At 41.2% G+C, this 17,086-nt stretch overlaps 1 long non-coding RNA gene across 1 annotated transcript; it reads right to left on the bottom strand.

Annotated features, from left to right (window-relative positions):
* Positions 1-5,633: 5,633 nt before the first annotated feature.
* On the bottom strand, positions 5,634-17,041 carry LOC137352329 (uncharacterized). Its single transcript, XR_010969682.1, has 3 exons — positions 16,983-17,041; positions 9,895-9,962; positions 5,634-6,256 (listed from the first exon to the last, which is right to left on the bottom strand). It is a non-coding gene; the product is annotated as an uncharacterized lncRNA (long non-coding RNA).
* Positions 17,042-17,086: the final 45 nt, after the last annotated feature.

The raw sequence follows: 17,086 nt of genomic DNA, 5'->3' as shown, positions 1-17,086 counted from the left end.
CTTCGGGGTGATTGTATATTCTATTGCTGTTTTGAGCATTGTATTTCTCATACACCCATATTATAAACATTTCATTACTAATAATACTAGTGTTAATGTAAATAATGCTAAGTTGTCCATAGCAGAGTAGTAGTAGCTGAATAATGTGCTTGATATCTGGACCAACTTATTAAAATTTATTATCTAATTCAGATGTTTGAGTGTGTCCCATTATTCTCTTAATTCTCATGTCCAAGCCAGGATAAGTGGACAAAAAAATGTCCTGCAGAAATAAAAACAGGCAGCATCTGTGGAGGGAGAACCGGAGTTAACAATTCAGGTTGATGACCCTTTGTTATAATCTAGGTTCAGGCCCCACAGGGCTAACAGGGAGTGGGTAGTAGCCTTGCTAGAACCGCAGACCACCCGCTGTGCATCTAAAACTGATATTGGCCTCCCTGAGAGTTTAGTCCAACATATAACTTGCCATCACAAACATGATTCAAGTTACAGATTAAAAGAGTTGGACTAGTATTGCTTTGAAACAGATGTTGTAAGTTAAGTGAATGGGTAGAATCTGCTGGGACTATTTCCAGGTCCTGACCCAGATGGTTTCAGAGGTCGATCCACCTGTGTAGTCTTCCTGAAGGCGGCCAATTACAAGGCTGCCTCTGGGACCCCTGTCCAATTAAGGACACCTGGCAGGCTGCGTGGGTGTGTAGGCCTATGGGAGCTCCTGAGGCTCTGTGCGGCCGACAGCCCCACCGGGAGAGGTCGGCACTGCTGCTGTAGGTGGGGGACCAGGAGAAACCTGTGAAGACTTTTAAATGCTTAAAAATACTGTGGTCACAGCTACCAGGCCATCATTGTGGAGGGGGAGCCCCTTCACAGGCTGTCCTACAGCCACAGCTGTGGCCCTCTGGCACCCTTGGGTCCACAGGGTGTGAGGGGTGGGGCAATTAAAGGAGGCCTCACTGGCTCCCTGGCCTGCTGCTGGAGGCTACCTCTGCGGGGTGCCCATCTGCTGCTGCTAAGATCCCAATGGCCTCACCAATTTCCACCTATATGGGCGCTTATTTGGTGATGTCAGTCTCAGCCCGCCTCCAGCAAGACTGTTCAGAGGTATGAGTGGGTTGACTAGATGACCCGATGCTCATTCCAAAACTTCCCCACCCTGCGACCTCCAAAGCCACCTCCACGTGGCTTATAAGATTCTACCCAAGCTGAATTTGCTGCTGCTTTTGTTGAATATTTAAGAAACTTGATTCGAAAGCCAAACTTTCTAAGAAATCCTTCCGCCAGTGTATCAAAGGTGTACAGCTTATAGGTGTGCACCCCATAATATTCTTTGCATTGATATCTTGGAAAATTTAGGGTGAGGCTCTAGATGAACAATTAGCTCAAACTCTTGTTGTAACAAAAAGGGAATTTATTCCTTTGTTTTCAAATTTGTTTTAACAAACCTAAAACCAGCAGTTTATCAGGAAAGAAGAGTTAATGTCAGTTTATGTATGTGTATGTGTATGTCTGGCGGGCAGCCATAAAGACAGGGCTAAATTGTGGCGAGTCGAAGAGACTTAGTAGTTGGCAGGAAAAAAGACAGAGGCGCAAGGGGAGAGCCAACTGTGCAACAGCCCCAACAAACAAATTTCTCTGCAGCACCTGTGGAAGAGCCTGTCACTCCAGAATTGGCCTTTATAGCCACTCCAGGCGCTGCTTCACAAACCACTGACCACCTCCAGGCGCGTATCCATTGTCTCTCGAGATAAGGAGGCCCAAAAGAAAGAAAGAAATGGCATTGTTTTCTATATCTAATTTCGATACATTTTAAATATATTGCCTTCTCCTCAATGATGTGGATAGAATTCCTCTTATGTGTAGCTTTTTAATCTATTGATTACGAGATTACTTCTATTTCTTTTGTAAAATATGTGTTAAGGACTTATATTTGAATTATGGATGCTGATTAATCTGGAATGTTGAAGAGATGGCTGAACTTTGTGTTTTGTTTAAAAAGAGGTCACCAGAAGGTTCCTGGATTTGGCTAGTAAACAAGTCTTACTGGAAGGCACCAGTCTGTGGATAATCACCCAGCAGGGGTTGTTTTTGACTTGGGGAGATCTTTACAAAGAAGTGACAGGCCAAGATTTATAGATGTTGGGAGACTTGACTTCTGGAAGGTTTTAGTTTCAGTTTTAACTGTTACAACAGACAGTAACTTCTTGCCTTCCAGAAGAACAGCTCAGCTCTCTCCCTTGAAAACAAATCCTGCATCCAGCGTGTCAGATTCCTCCTTCCTCCTGTATTTGAAGAAACTGCATGTTTGAAGAAACCTTTGCAAATCGAATGTGTGGGAACTGAAACCTTGTTGTTGCGTTCCTGCTGTAAGACCTAACTGGAGCCTCTGCAGCTGCATCTCTTGGAAAGCCTACCCAAACTGATCTTCAACATTGCTGGGAAAGAACTGTTCCAGGAAGATCCTAGTGACAGCTACCTATACGCATTTGGTATGCCAAACCAAAATCAAGGACATCTTTCCATATTTTTTCTTTGTCTCCAAGTATCATCATGTATTCAGCCTAAGTGGGTTTTTTCTGGGTTTTTTCTGCGCTTTAAACAAAAATCCCTTTTATTTTCCCTATTAACTGGTGTGTGTGTGTGTGTGTGTGTGTGTGTGTGTGTGTGTGTGTGTGTGTGTGGGGCTAGGATAAATAAGGGGCTTTAATATTTCAATTTGTGTGTATGTTTTACTTCATTATTGGTTAAGACTTGGATTATAATAAACTGATAATTTTGTTGTTTATTAAAGAAACCTGATTGGTGTGTTTTATTCTTGGGAAAAATAGTGTATATGATTGACTGCATCGGTTAGTGGGAAAATTTAAAAATATGTTGTAACCTGTGGAGAAGTGGGACTAGAATAAACAGTACACTCCTCCCGCCTCGGTCATAACAATATAGATCATGCACAATGAGAAATTAGAGGGTATTCATTGTTCTATCAAATTAAACTCTCAGGGCCCAATGTCTGGAGGGAGTTGGAGCAGCACCAGCCCAATCTGGTTTTGTGCAGCCTGGAGAAGCACTCCTGCTCCTCTTAGCCCCACATAAAGTAAAGAGGAATTTAGCCATGGGCTTCACTTTGGCCAAGCCATCAGCTGATATCGGTCAGAATGTATGTGGTACAAGTTCCACCCAGTTCATTCAAAAAATTGAAATTGGGGTCTTATGTCATATGACTGTTATTTGCATAGTGAATGGCCCAACCACCTGACTCAGCCAGTCAGTGGTCGACCCAGGGGATCAACAGGGCAGTATTTCATTGCCCACCAGTTACAGCATCACTCTACCTGGTTTCTGCCGGGCAAGAGGCGCGTCAAAATTCAGCCCACTGAATTGTAAAAGTTTATTTCTGCTATTTGATTAATTTCACGTGCCCCAATTCCAATACCCAGTCTCAGCATCAGACATAGCATGAACAAAGTAGTCAGTAAAGCTCTCTTCCCCTTCTGTGTTAACTGAAATTTATTTAAAATATGTTAACATTACAATTATCCACCAACAGGGTACAATAATCATGCATACATTAGAATATAATGATATAGAAATATATATTAATCTGTGTATCAGAGGCAATATAATGCATAGCCCACTGTCTTAATCAAAAAGACACACAAATTCAACGTCAGTACATTTAGTCAGATGTAGTTCCTATTTATTTATCTGGCTGAACAACCATTTACTTGCAATAGCATACAATATGTCACAAAAGTTACAATGGAAATGAAATGTTAAAAACAAACGTTAAAACTTAAAAGTTAATGCTGTATTCAGCACATAGAAATAATTAAACTGTTTACTCCTATTTCTAAAATCAGTACAATTTCCTAAAGATTCACATTATTTCTAAAGTTTAGTAGTTCTCGGTTTTATTTTATTGATAGTGTGTAAAATGAAGAAATAAGAAATAAAAAACATCAAAATCTGAGTTCATATATTCACTGTATATCTAGTGTCCACTATTGCATCAATTGCTAATTCTTATCACTATGGAGAGATTGGCTTTCGTAAAATGTACATAACACAATCCTTGACACTAAACTGCAAAAAGATACAAAAAAAACCGTATCTAAAGTAAGCTATGAATTAAAATGGCCTTAAACACAGAGTGTTGCCTGGTTAATCGCGAACAACAAAATTCATTTGCAGAAACCTGGCATATTTTCAATAGAAACCTGGCAAATAGTCACGACATTGGGTGAAAGAAAGAAATTATAGCTACTTTCACAACCTCAGGATGTTCCAGCTTTACAGCCAATGAAGTGCTTTTGGGGTTTAGTCACTGCTGCCATGTAGGTGGTGGCACTGTTTGCTGTCATGTACAATAGTTTAGTTATTCAAACACATCAGCTGATTCAAGATTTGTTTTTCCTAAATTTGAAATTGGTTCAACAATTTTCTCCCTTTTTGATCCTTGTTTTCTTTTTATTTTGCCTCCCCCAGAAGATTACATGGTTGTGGAGAGGGAGAGGAAAGTATCTAGTCATGATGCTCCTGCTATCATGGGCTGAATTTTATGTGCCTGCCGCCGATTAGCCTACTGGTTAATTTAAATATTTAAAGAGAAATTGAATGAAATTCAATAAATACATTTCTTTTGCCCCTCTCCCACCCGCAACAACAATTAAATTAATTATTTGCCTTATCCCCCCCAAAAAACACTTACCTTTACCATCTGACCTTCCCCCACCCCCTCCACTCCAACTGCACAGACCTTAAACTACAACCCTTCCACCAATGCCTACAACCTTCCCCACTAGTGTTGCACCTCGTTTCCCTGGACGTGGATCCTAAGGCGCGGGAGAGCCGGCCGCCAGGCCACCATGGTGCATCACCACCACCGGGAGGATCAGGCCAGCCCTGTCAGCGTCAAGGTCCATGGCGGGCCTCATCCGGAGCCATCGTCAGGCCTCCACCCCGCCCTGGATCCCAACATCGAAGGCTTCTTAAAATCCAGCCCCATGTGTGTGAGGCGAATTGATTAATCTTTTTTAATTCATTCTCGGGAAATGGAAAAGCCAGCATTTATTGCTCATTCCTAATTGACCTTGAGAGGTAAGTAGTGAGCCACCTTCTTGAACCCTTGCAGTTTGTGTGGATTTTTCTAAGGTGGTTTTGATACAACTGAATGGCTTAGTAGGCCATATAAGAGTCAACCACCTTGCTGTGGATTTGGAATCACATATAGACCAGAGCAGATAAGTTCCCTAATTAGTGAACCGGTTGTGTTTTTACTACTGTCTAGTATTTTAATGGTCACCATTACTGATGCTTGTTTTTTTTAAATTCTAGATTTATTTAATTAACTGAATTTAAATTCCACAGCTGCCATGGTGGGATTTATACTCACATCTCTTGATTACTAGTCCAATAACATAAGCACCATGCTACCGTTCCAATTATCATTGCCTACCATGAATTTTGTATGTTCTTATGTATGTAAACTTGCGTGAAATCAGTTCCATGCAGAAAGGTACACTTTCAGGCTAAAAATCATAATCAAAAGTTCAGTTTTCAGATTTGTATTTGCCTGGTTAAAATAATCATGAGACAATTTTGTACCCAAATGCACATAATTAAAAGAACAACACACTTTTCTGCAGATATCTGCTGTATGCAGCTAAGATATACACAAACACCAATATTTACTATTTTGTCAGGATTCAAAGCAAGAGTATTTAATAAAACATCTGTAAAAATAACGTTAAACTGAAAAATAATTGAAACAAATGAAAGATCAACTTTCCTCAATGTATCGCCATATTTAGTACATGGCTGGACAGTAATCTATTGGAAATATTCATTATTAAACAATTAAACAATATTAATAAGTACTTTGAAGCAAGGCATTCACATGAGGGATTAAGCACAGTATCAATGTATCCCTTTTTGTCAAATCATAGAAAATATACAATTGTTCAACATACTTTGCAAACTTTGGAGGCAATGAAATACGTTGACAGTATCTTCGCAGTGTGTTGTTGCTGTTTCAAGATGTAGTAAATTTGTGCTTTTCACTTGTTTTCACTGCACTAGACATTCCCACATGCAGAAGCTACTCAAGAATAGTAGCGTTGTATCCCAGTGTGCCATAATTGTAATTGATTCACACCCAGTGATAAGGCGCTGTATAAATGCAAATCTTTCTTATATAAGAGAATACCCTGTGAAGTACTTTGACCTCCTGAGTACAATTGTTGAGTAATATTATGGAATCCTATAAGATTAGAACAGGGAAAAAATGAGGATCAGAGAACAATTAGAAGTCAGGTATTACAGTGCAGGGTTAGATATCCAAATTTACCCGACAAGAAGCAGCATTTCTGAAGTGCTTGTTAATGTGACTAAGTTAATTTGGTTTCACAGGGTGATCAACGTAGGGCCATTTTTTAAATTGGAAAACATGGGGAGAGGGCAGAAAAGTAAAGCATGGCCTACTCCTGTTCCTAGTTCTTTCTTATGTTCTTAAATAGGGGAGAATGGTGATAAGGGATGAAAACTGCAGTTGGGAGCCTTACTGCCTCCTTAGCCCTGCTAATGGATCGATTGTGACTTTCACAGATGTCTACCATTGCATGGATAGAAGATTGGTTAGCTAATAGGAAACAGAGAGTAGGCATAAATGGGTCATTTTCTTGTTGGCAAGATGTAACGAGTGGTGTGCCACAGGGATCTGTGCTGAGGCCTCAACTTTTTACAATTTATATAAATGACTTAGATGAAGGGACCGAAGGTATGGTTGCTAAATTTGCTGATGACAAAGATAGGTAGGAAAGTAACATGTGAAGAGGACAGAAGGAGGCTACAAAGGGATATAGATAGGTTAGGTGAGTGGGCAAAGACCTGGCAAATGGAGTATAATGTGGGAAAGTGTGAAACTGTCCACTTTGGCAGGAAGAATAAAAAAGAAGCTTATTATCTAAATGGTGAGAGATTGCAGAGCTCTGAGATGCAGAGGGATCTGGGTGCCCTACTGCATGAATCACAAAAGGTTAGTATGCAGGTACAGCACGTAATTAAGAAAGCTAATAGAATGTTACTGTTTATTGCGAGGGGAATTGAATACAAAAGTAGGGAAGTTATGCTTCTGCTATACAGGGCATTGTTGAGACCACATGTGGAGTACTGTGTACAGTACTGGTCTCCTCATTTAAAGAAAGATGTAAATGCGTTGGAGGCAGTACAGAGAAGGTTTACTGGACTAATACCTGGACTGGGCGGGCTATCTTACAAGGAAAGATTGGACAGACTAGGCTTGTGTCCGCTGGAGTTTAGAAGAGTAAGAGGTGACTTTATTGAAACATATAAGATCCTAAGGGGTCTTGACAAGGTGGATGTGGAAAGGATGTTTCCCCTTGTGGGAGAATTTAGAACTAGGGGTCACTATTTAAAAATAAGGGGTCGCCCATTTAAGGCAGAGACGAGGAGAAATGTTTTCTTTCGGAGGGTCATGAGTCTTTGGAATTGTCCTGCTCAAAAGGAGGTGGAAGCAGAGTCTTTGAATATTTTTAAGGCAAAGGTAGATAGATATTTGATAAGCAAGAGGGTGGAAGGTTATTGGAGTAGGTGGAAATGTGGAGTAATCAGTTCAGCCGTGAACGTATTGATTGGCGGAGCAGGCTCGAAGGGCCGAATGGCCTACTCCTGCTCCTAATTTGTATGTTCTTATGTTCAGATATTCGTACCACTAGGCAGCTGAAGCACTTGTCTGAAACAAGCAGCAGGCCTCATTCTTTTATGAATTATGGTCCTAATAGTGTACAGTAGTTAGGACCCGATTGCAATTTTGAGAGATGTGGATACTCTATCCCTAAGTACTGGTTCTCCAATCAGGATAAAGCCAGAATTACTGTTTCAAAATTGATACTTTGTGGAACAGAAGTGTTATTGCAGACTCTGCAAAAATATTGCAGGCTGCAACCAGCCTTGCCCCACCTTAGCATTGTTTAAGCCCCCCCTTTCCCTGTCTCCCCACCCCACACCCCTTCCCCCAACCCCCACCCCCCATCACCTACCTCCAGGCCTCTGCCAGCATCCTTAATAAGGAGATTATCTGATTTGGTTCAGGTAACTGATCAGTTTGGACACCCTGAGACACATCGGGCTGAATTTCATGGGCCCCCTAGGGATGTGAATGAAGGTGGAGGAACCCATAAAATTGTGTCAGAAGGCGGGTGGAGTTCCCGTTGCCTTCCCAACACTTTCTAATTTAGTCCAGGGTGGGAAGGCAAAAGACGGCCTTCCTGCCCCAGGCCAATTGAGGTCCAGAAGTGGCCAATTAATGGTCACTTATGGGCCTCATCCCATTTTCACTTCAATTTAATGGAAGGCAGAGGGGCCGGCCACCGCATGAAAACGCTGCCGGGTAAAACCTGGCAGCTTCCTAGTGGGATTATGGAGGGGTGTCCTTCCTTTGTGGGCAATGGAGGACCCCCGGAGTGCCCGCCTGGCAGCAGTGGTGCTCCCCACAGGAAAACACCCCTCCCCACACCCTCAACAGCACTCCACCCCACCCTGTCGTGGAGCCTACCTGAATGGTACCAGTGACCCCAACCCCACTTCCATCTCCCAGGGTCTCTGACATCTTCAGTATTGTAGGGCCTCCTGCAGTACTGGCAGTGGTCACCGTTCCCGGGGGCACTGCCAGTACTGCAGAGCTACCAGTCCCCTGATTGGCTGGCAGCTCTTGAAAGAAGGAGTTAATTCCTTAAAGGGAAGGCATCCCTGACAGCGGGCAGTTAATTGCCTGCCCACGGTAGTATCGCAGTGGGGATCCGAAGGAGGGCTGAGGTGGGGTTTCCCCCAACCTTCCAGTCCACCGCCGGAACCACCATTGCCAGAATAAAATTCAACCCATCAGGTAGGCAGTGGGCACCGTGATTATACTTGTCATTCAATGCCACACTAAGAGAATGGCCCAGGTTGCTGTTGCTCCTTTGCATTTGCCTCTTTGTTATGTTAGATGGCATGACAACAAGGAGAATTCTGAGACAACAGAAGGTATGAAAAGACTTGGAGAAAACACAATGACACCACTGGGTCATTGCTAGGACCATTTTGCACAGTACAGAAATATTGGATAGAATTTTGAAAATACTGTGTAATAGTCCAAAACCCCTTCTAAAAATGAACCTAGGTGATTTGCAATACTTCAGTATATTTATTCCTCAGTCTTACACAGACAAAAGTGATTTGCATATTTTTAAACAATGGAACTTGCAGTCAGTCAATTGTTCTCATATGTTATGTAAATCATTGTTTGTGTTTTATATACACTTATTTCCAGTCTAACAGCTGGTTTTCTTTTAAGGTTGCTAATACTTTAGAGATTTTTCTCTTTCACAACGTGGGGCACATAAGCATCAGAACAACAAATTGCCAGAAGCCCCTTAAGGTTACAGAAGGTTGAGTGGCCACTACAAACACATTAACTTGTTTAGGTAGCCAAACATCACTAATAACTACCAGCAGAATGCCTCCCAGACCAGACGTATGCAATATTTCAAATGAGAGCAGGTGAGTATCTCTTTAAATAGCACTGTAATGGCTGCTCCCAACCGTGTTACCCATGATTTGTGAGCAGGTTAAGGAAGGAGCAGTGCCAGTGCCAACTGACACAAGAAAGGTTTTAGGAGACCTGACAATGTCAGTTAGTTCCTGTTTGAAAATTTCAATTCGGCCTTAAACCTGTTTGTGGCAAAAGCACGAGTCACCTGTATGACGTTTTACCTAAAAATCACAATGACTGGCCTTCAGCAGTAAGTCACTGTCTTTCTGTACACACTCTCCCCTGATTTTTATCCTGCCATTGCCCCATTTATGGACCCAGTATGCTAATTTTGTTATCATACTGACCTTTTATTCGAAAATATCTCATAACCAGATGTTCAATAAGAATTTGAAGTTGAACTGGCCAGTAGCTTCTATAAAAGAAACAAAATTAACTTTTACCAAATGCAGTTATTTATTTATTTTTGATAGTCTTTTACTCTTTTTCTTAGTTATCAAAAAATCCCAGAATGATTCAAAGTGAAGACATGAATCTTTTAGAACAGCATCTTGTTACTCAATTTGCTTATTATGAATCATATTCTGACTAAGATAATATTCCTACAATGGTGACTACACTTCAGAAGTACTTCATTGGCTACAAAATGCTTTGGGACATCCTGAGATCATGAAAGGCGCCGTATAAATGTAAGTCTTTTTCAATAGAAAGTAGGTGTACCGAACGTGGTGAGCATGAAGGCGTAAGGATGTGTATCAGCTGGGAAAGCAGAGTGAACAAGACTGATTGATGTAAAGAGTAGGAACTGCCTGTGTGTGCAGTAACTGAATGTGTTACAGTGAGATGATTGCAATCAACAAGTCATGTGTGCAGTTAGAGCTAAAGGGCCCCGAGTCTCTATATGGTGTTCCCAGTCTCCTGCCATAACTTCAGCAGAAGATCGGAGAACCCCCTAGGGAAACTGCATTAACCTGGATATATGGCGGTTCTCCACTGTTTTCCTAAGTCACAGCTCAAGACCAGAAGAACCCCTGCAGAATCTGAGGGCTCAAAGCCAATGTAAAGTGATTTGGAATGGTTTCCAACAGGGGGAACAAAAAGACATGGAAAATGATAAGGTGACTAATAATTCATTTAAAAAAGTTATCAGCAGGAGACCTGAATGGATGAAGGACAACAGGACAGGCAGCTGCAGTAGCTAACAGAAGGGCCATTGTTGTGGTGAGCATTTATAACAAATGTGTCCAACGTATGGAAATAAGTGACATTTGAATCAGCAAAACTTGTGTTTCAATTGTGGTCATTCAGTGGCTGTATATAAACTTCTGTTTACAAACTGAGAAAAATGATATTTTACTACAAAGCACTACAGCTCCAGAAAACAAAAATTAAACAACTTCAGTTCAGAACTATCCTTCTATAGCAAGCAACAAGTTTATATTTTACAGCTGTGTACTGACACGGCGACATCTCAGATATGATGGGCAGGGGCAGGGTGGGGAGAGTGGAAAACTGGGAAAGAGGCCGGAGACAGGGCCCAAATAGCCCTTGAATGGCTGCGTCAGGGAGAAAAAGGTAACTAGAGAAGAAGCAGAGACGTAGTACAGCAGCAGGATATAGAAAGTGCTGCTGTTTAGAGGGAAATGGTAGCTAGGGTCAAAGGAAGAGCCGCCAACATTACAGACTGACATGTATGTCCTTTTTACAGGTTTTTATGGGCAGTTTGGAGTTGGGGTGTTCAGAAACCCACCAAAATCATGCCACTCACTCAATAGAAGGAATTAACTGTGGCAGCCAGTGCCATCTGGGTATCCCAAAATGTTTTTTTACAATGCAGAAGCTCAACAACCTTATCAGAGCTATCAAGGTAAGCAACTTTCTTCCACTGAGTCATCCTTGCAGTCTCTTTATATGTGTGGTACTGTTTCATTCATTATCCTCAAGGTGTCAGAGGTGAAAGTCGGATCTGACACAGGGAGCAGAGGCTCTGCAGAAGTCAGCCCCTTTTAAATGACACTAGAACCTCTACCTCAATAAATTACTTGGATAAAACCCTCCATGTTCTAATAACCTTCTCCGTGAAAAAAACAGGCACCCGATTTACACTAGAGTGCAGATTGCATATGTGGCATGCAATTACACCACCCGCCCAATTGCACTAGTGGAAGGCCCGAGCCATTTGCAAGGCTGGGCCCCACCCGCAAATGCCAGCAAACTGCAAGCGCTGAACCAACGCTCACAGGCAGCTTACCGATGAAGGAAGTGGGAAATCCAGGGCCTGAACTGTAGGTAATGAGTTAAAGGGGTGAGGGAATCTCAGGGGGAGGACATGAAGAGTCATGCTTCTCCTGGCCCCACAAAAGTCTGTAAAACAATCTGTACCTACCTGTTTCAGGCACAGTCTTCAAAGGTCCCCCCCCCTTAAGCACTGCTGATTACTTAATTCACCGCTAACTACCACAAATGAAGTGTGTGTGGCACTAAGCCCACTGGCACACAAAAATGCTGTTGGGATGCTACAAATGGTATAGGACCTCAATTTAAACATTAAAATATGGATCCTGTATGTGTATGGCATGAGCTCAGACTGCCCACTTTCAGGCCCACACGAAAATCAACTTGGGCAAGCTGGGGAGGCCAATCGGTGGGAGAACATTTTTTTTTAATTCCATCTGCTAGCGGCTTTGTTTTCATAGTTTTCCATGCCCCTTAATTTGGCATAATCAGCAAACTTTTATTCAATTGCCCTTATACCTATGTCCAAATCATTTATGTTAATGGAAAATTAAAGAGGTTCCAGCACTGAGCTCTGGAGCACACCACCACCCATATCTTGTCAAGCCAAAATAGAATTATTCTGGATTTGAAATGCAGGTAGTGCTGTTAAATCATTCAAAAATATCCACAGAAGTGCTACATATATTTATATATAGAATGAGAAACATTTCAGGACAAAAGTTGGGTAATCACTGTAAAGGTGGGCCATATCTTCTCTAAGGTCTCCCTGGAATTGAACAATTTCTACAAAGGTGATGGATCCATCAGCAACATGAAGCAAAATGTTTCCCATTGGAAGATAGGAACAGGAGTAGGTCATTTAGCCCCTCAAGCCTGTTCTGCCATCCAATAAGGTCATGGTTGATCTGTGACCTAACTCCATATACCCGCCTTTGCCTCATATCCCTTAATATCTTTGAAGAACAAAAATCTATCAATCTCAGATTTAAAATTAACAATTGACCTAGCATCAACCGCCGTTTGCAGAGACAAACTTGTATCACTCTTTGCATGCAGAAGTGTTTCCTATCTTTGCTCCTGAAAGGCTCTAATCTTTGGACTATATCCCCTAGACCTAGACTTCCCAACCTGCAAAAATAGTTTTTGCCTATCTACCCTATCTGTTCCCTTTAATATCTTGAAAACTTCAATCCGATCACGCCTTAAATTTCTAAATTCTAGGGAATACAATCTAGATTGTGTAATCTTTCCTTGTAATGTAACTTTTGGAGTCCAGATATCATTCTAGTAAATCTACACTGCACTCCAAGACCAGTATATCCTTCCTAAGGTGTGGTGCTCAGATTTGCTCACAGTACACGAGGTGTGGTCTAACCATAGGTTTTTATAGCCTAAGCATGACTTATACTCCCTTGTATTCTAGTCCTGTAGGTATAAAGCTCAGCATTCCATTAGTCTTATTGATTATTTTCTGTACCTGTTCATGACATTTCAATGATCTATGGACCCCCAGTCTCTTTGGACCGCCACAGTTTCCAGCTTTTCACATTTAGAAAGTGGATGACCTCACATTTGCCTACATTGAAATCCATTTGCTACAGTTTTTCCCAGTCAATTAAACTATCAGTATCTCTTTGTAATTTTACCTTTCCAATTACATTGCTACAATGTTATCTAGCTTTGTGTCATTGGCAAATTTGGATATATGTCTTTCTATCCCATCATCTAAGTTGTTAATAAATTTAGTGAATAGTTCAGACCCCAACACAGATCCTTGCAGGACCCAACTAGTAACATCCTGACAATTAGAGTATCTGCCCATTATCCCTACTCTCTCTCTCTTGCCACTTAGTCAGTTTCCTAAACAGGTCAATAATTTGCCTTCAATTCCACGAGCTTCAACTTTAGCTTATAGTCTTGTGAGGGATTTTATCAAATGCCTTCTAGGTGACACTATAAATAACATCCATAAAAATTCCTTTGTCCATTACTTCCGTCACCTCTTCAAAAAAGTCAATCAGGTTGTCAGTCATGACCTACCCTTTACAAATCCATGCTGGCTATCTCTGATCAGCTGAAAATTTTAAACATGTTTAGTCACCCTAGCCTTAATTATAGACTAGCAATTTCCTGACAACAGATGTTAGGCTAACTGGTCTATAATTCCCTGGTTTCCCTTTGTCGCCTTTTTTAAAATTGCAGACTGATGTGCATAATTTTCCAATCTAAACAAACAGTTCCCAAATCAAAAGAATTTTGGAACATTATAGTTAGGAAATCTGCAATGTTCTGACCTTCCTTTAAAACCCTGGGATGGAAACCATCTGGTCCTGGGGTTTTGTCACTCTTTAGTGCCATTTTTTCTTCATTACTGTTATTTTGTTTACATTAATTTTAGTGACCCTTGTCCCTGATTCAATATTAGTTTCCTTGGGATGCTGACCTCTTCCTCTACTGTAAATACTGACACAAAGTAATAATTCAGCATGTCTGCTATTTCCTTATTTTCATTGACAATATTACTGTTATCAGTTTAAGGAGCTCGCATTCCTCCTGATCACCCTTTATTTCCTAATGTTAACTGTAAAAAATATTGTATAGATTTTGATATCCCTCGCAAGTTACATTTCATGCACCTTTTTTGTAGCTCTTACTGTTTTGTTACCCTTTGCTGTTCTTTGTATCACTCCCATTTGCCAGGATCTGTGCTATTTTTGCAATTTTGTATGCTTTTTCTTTAAATTTTATGTTGTATCTTACCTCTTTAGTTGCCCATGGTTCTCTTTTTGGCAAATAAAACTCTTGCCCATAGGGATATAACTGGTTCTGTAACACATTCAATTCTTTTTTGAACACATCCCATTGATCTTCTGTCGTTTTACCCATTAATAGATATGCCCAGTTTACTGTGGACAGTCTCTGTCTCTTCCCATTGAAGTCAGACTTATCTAAATCTAGAATCTTAATGCTGTTTCACATTTTTCCCTTGCAAATATTCCGTTGATCTCTTATGATCGCTATTATATAACTGTTCCTAGACTGTTAGACTGTTAATCAAATCTGGCTCATTACTCATTATGAAATCTAATATGGCATGCCCCTTGTTGGTTCTAAGATACATTGCTGCAAAAAAATATCATGGACACATTCAAGAAATTCACTACCTTTCTGACAGGAGCAAGTTTGCTTATTCCAATCTGTATGAAAGTTTAAATCCCCCATTAAAAACTAGCCTGCTTGTCTAATCTCTGAATTTATACAATCTACCACTTCACAGCTACTTTAAGGGGGCCTACATACAACTCTCACAACTGTCTGAAATTCTTTTCAATTTTTAATTCTACCTATAAAGTATCCACTGCTTGCTTACCTCTAGTTATATCCACTCTTATTATTGAAGTAATTTCATGTGTAATCACTAGGGCTACTCCTCCCCCTCTACCATTTTCCCTACCTGTCCTGTAGACCTAATAACCTGTTGCATTTAGTTCCTGGTCCTGACTGTCTTGCAGCCATGTCTCAATAATGGCAACCTTGTCTTACCCTCCAAGTTGAATTTGCACCTGCAATTCATTCAGGTTGTTTCTTATACTCTGTGTGTCTGTATAAAGAATGCTTATTTGGACCATGTACCCTAGCTTGTCCTTTTGTTCTAATGTTTTACTGACACATTTCTTATTTTTCTCCTTTTTTAGTTCTCTTTTAGTTTTCCCTTTACCTGTAGTGCCTAAAGCACAATTTCTAACTGTTACTCTACTCTCTTCCCTTTCTTGGTTTTCAAACTATTGTGTATACTACCTTTTCCACCTGAACCGTTTCCCCACCCCCCACCCCCCCACTTACTAGTTTAAATTCCTTGTGACCACCCTATTTATCTTTTCCACTAGGACTTTGGTCCCAGCCTGGTTCAGGTGGAGCCTGTTCCAGTAATACAGTTCCTTTCTGTCCCAGTACTGGTTCCAGTGTCCAATGAAAAAGAAACCCTCTTTCCCATATGACTCCTTTAGCCATATATTCACCTTTCTTATCTGCTTATCCCAATGCCAATTTGCATGTGGCTCAGGTAATATTCTAGAGATTATAACCCTTGAGGTCCTGTTCTTTAGTTTAGCTCCTAGTTCCTGGTACCTTCCCAACAGGACCTCTTGCCTACTCTTCTCAATATTCTTGGTCCCAACATGGATCACAACAATGGGATCCTCTCCCTCCCTCTCAAATATCCTCTCAAGCTGCTATGAGATGTCCCTCACACTGGCATCAGGTCGGCAACTTATTATGTGGGACTCTCAATCCTGAGATAAGGCGGCACAGTGGCGCAGTGGTTAGTACCGCAGCCTCACAGCTCCAGCAACCCAGGTTCAGTCTGGGTACTGCCTGTGCGGAGTTTGCAAGTTCTCCCCGTGTCTGCGTGGCTTTCCGCCGGGTGCTCCGGTTTCCTCCCGCAGCCAAAGACTTGCAGGTTGATAGGTAAATTGGCCATTATAAATTGCCCGTAGTGTAGGTAGGCGGTAGGAGAATGGTGGGGATGTGGTAGAGAATATGGGGTTAATGTAGGATTACTATAAATGGGTGGTTGTTGGTCGGCAACCCTCTAGAGAGAGAGGGGAAGATCACAGTAACATTACAGAAGGCAGTATAGCCAGGGGCTGTGGAAAGATCCAGCTAAACAAGAAGAAGCCCTATTGCTAATTCTACACTTCAACTTGCTGCAGCAGAGAACTGAAAATGACCGCCACCTCCAGTCTGAAATCTTAACCATCAGAAATCTAAAACACCTCAAGAAGTTCAAGACTACAAACCTCAGGACCTTTAAAAGAGACTGTCCTACTTAGAAGGTTCAACAGGTTTACTGTAAACCACGAACATCTACCACAGCTTGTACTCTTACCCTTTACCTTCAATCTATTTTCCCTTGAGAGTGAATGTGAGAGTGAATGTGTGCGTGAGTGATGTTGCAAACATTTTGGGGAATGAATGTTGTTCACTAAATTGTTAATCTTCTGTTTTAAACCTATAAGAAAACCTGTCATTTGTCTGTTTATTTGACCCTAAAAACACTTAGGGGCTAACTCATCATTTTAAACAAAACATGATTGCAGTCATTTGGGAGATCAACAGTGGGAACCACCCAAATCATTTACTACCTGTCTGTAACAATGTGAGAGCTATATTCTGACCGAACTGAACATAAACTTACCGACTTTTGGGAAGAAACTGGTGACAACATGATCTTCTGCATTAGGGCATCTTGTACCTAATGTAATATCAGAGTAAAAGAGTTTAAATGTTGTGTAAAACAGA

This window comes from Heterodontus francisci, chromosome 3 (genome assembly GCF_036365525.1).
Source record: "Heterodontus francisci isolate sHetFra1 chromosome 3, sHetFra1.hap1, whole genome shotgun sequence".
Lineage (NCBI taxonomy): Eukaryota > Metazoa > Chordata > Chondrichthyes > Heterodontiformes > Heterodontidae > Heterodontus > Heterodontus francisci.
This window is presented reverse-complemented; position numbering and strand designations above follow the sequence as displayed.